Below are 2,445 nucleotides of genomic sequence, written 5' to 3'. Positions count from 1 at the left end.
TCCCATGTCTGGCATGTTCCATATGGGGCTGGAGTTACTGTGTGCCTGCAGTGCCAGGACTCAGTCTGGTTTGATCTGGCTACGTTAGCAAAATTAAATCCTGTTAACCATAAAAGCACAGTGGCTGCATGTAAACTGCTCCTGGACCACGCCAGCTCCCAAATCCTGCCTGGGCATTGCTTGGAATGGAGCTAGCTGGCCTGTGCAAACATTATACTGGGGTCATTCTGACAACATTTATGTGATGAAGTTATCCCAAGGGCTGACATTCTCTAATTTACTGTGGTTTCATTCTTTAATTTTCAGTAGTTTTTACTGGGTGTATTTTATCTTCATACAATGTAATACTCCCAGTTCTGGAAGCATAGGGCTGTCAAATCAGATGTTGGGGAGCTAATTTGGACTCTGATGGCTCATAGTTTTGGATTGCATACACCATAGAGGTGGCTGAACTGCTCTTGAAATCACACTGACCCTGCAGGCAGTACAGATCTGTTTTCTTGGAGTGAGCCTGAGCTAAGAATCTTCACTGGATCATTACAGAGCTAACTGATAAAGCTCTGCTGCTGTGGAGTAATTAGTGCACAGCCCATGAAAAGCTGATGATTGTAACTGAATTTCTTCTCTGCATCCTAACTAAAGCATCTAGTTCTACGGAAGTACAGGAACTAGATTCATAGGGACAAATCACAGTGAATAACTTCTAGATGTCTTGCTACCTCATAAAACTTTCATCTCTGAGCAGGTGACTGAATCTTTCCATGAATCTTCTAGGATTGCATAGGAGATGAAAAGAAATTAATTCAGGTTTCCTATATTCCAAATACATGCTTTAAAGTCAGTTTCATTGAAAGGCTTGGAATTTTGTGAGGTTGGATAGGTGAAAGTATGACCACTTGCCTGAAAACACACAATTTTCAGACCCTGAGGTTTAGGGATGAGCAGAACTGCTAGCAGGTCAGTTGTTTTCCTGTGGGGCTGAGTAGAAGCTCTGTGAGTGTAACTGGCACTGGCATGTAATTCTTGGCTTTGCACAAGAACCAGTTGTGTGTGTGCATCTTCTGAAAGTAACCTCAGGTGACTTCAAGGACTTGAGTGGACATGCTAGGTCATTTGAAACAGGTCCTCTATTTCAGGCAACGTCATCAATATACTTAGCAAACTCCACTGGAAAGCAGAGCACTTCATTTGATACTACTACTGCTTTGAGTGAGTCTTTCCAGGATTTCACTGCTCTCGTACTAGAAATATTTTTTTTTGTATTTCCAGAGTATATTTATTCCTGGATAATTTATTCCACTTGCTTTTGAGCCAACATTAGCCTAACTACACTCTCTCTCATGCTGCTTAAGATTTCAGTATATAGAGAAATAAGTCCTTTTCAGCCTCCATTCTGTTAAAAGTGAGTTGTCTCATGTCCTCCCATAGAAAAGTCTCCATTCTCCATATCTTCTTTCAAGGACTTCTCCATTGTCTTTCCAGTCAAATTAATCTCTCTTGAGAGTGGGTAATCACAGCTGTTCTGAGTATTCCAGAGAGTATCTTACTCTAACTAGGCCTTGCTGTGAATGGACAGTGAAAGCTAATATTCTCAGTACTTTCCAGTAACACTTGTTAAAATAGTAATCACACAGCTCTGAATAGCATTTTGTTTATCTTCGAGATAAATCTTAAAGCTGATGGAAAAACTGACTAATACGAGGATAATTCCCCTTTCATTGAATTTCGGGTGCAGGGCCAGGAGTTGGACTCAATGATCCTTGTGGGTCCCTTCCAACTCAAGAGATTCTATGATTCTGCTTTAACCAAAGCAAGGGAAGTAAACTGCGTAGTTGTTGCTGAAGAACAGAAAAGAATGCTGTGATCTTTGGTCACAAGAAGTGTCTTGCCCATGTCACACTTTTAAGGGAGAAATAGTCTATGCTATCCCTTTTTTCTCCAGTTCCTCCTTGTTGGTTAGTGGAGGCTGGAGATTTCCTCCCCGAGCCTGCTTTCTTCCTGTCTTTTTTCCTGGAAGGGTGAATGTCATTACTTAGGAGCAGAGTGCTCTTCTCTCACATGCTCTGGTGTAGCAGGTTCAGTTCGTAAACCGGGCAGAAACACCAATTTAGTGTAGTGGTTTGGTTCAAAATATCCATTACTTACTTATTTTCCTTCTGTGAGATAAGTATTAGGAGAAAGCAAAGCAGGCACAAAACTTAAAAGAATATAATGAAGTTTATTAACAGACCTAAAAGAAAGAAAAAGTCAGACTAAACCTTCAGAACACTTCTCCTTCCCCCACCTTTCTCCCTTCTCCCACTGACAATGTAAAAAGACAGCCCTTGAGATGTTCAGTCAGTTTACCACCTCTATAATAACCTTGTTCAGTCCATTTAGGGAGAGGAGTCTCCCTTGCTCATGCTATGGAGACATCTCCACATGAAACAGTTCTCTCATGGCTTC

The sequence above is a fragment of the Corvus brachyrhynchos genome, unplaced genomic scaffold (assembly GCF_000691975.1).
Source record: "Corvus brachyrhynchos isolate BGI_N302 unplaced genomic scaffold, ASM69197v1 scaffold101, whole genome shotgun sequence".
NCBI lineage: Eukaryota > Metazoa > Chordata > Aves > Passeriformes > Corvidae > Corvus > Corvus brachyrhynchos.
This window is presented reverse-complemented; position numbering follows the sequence as displayed.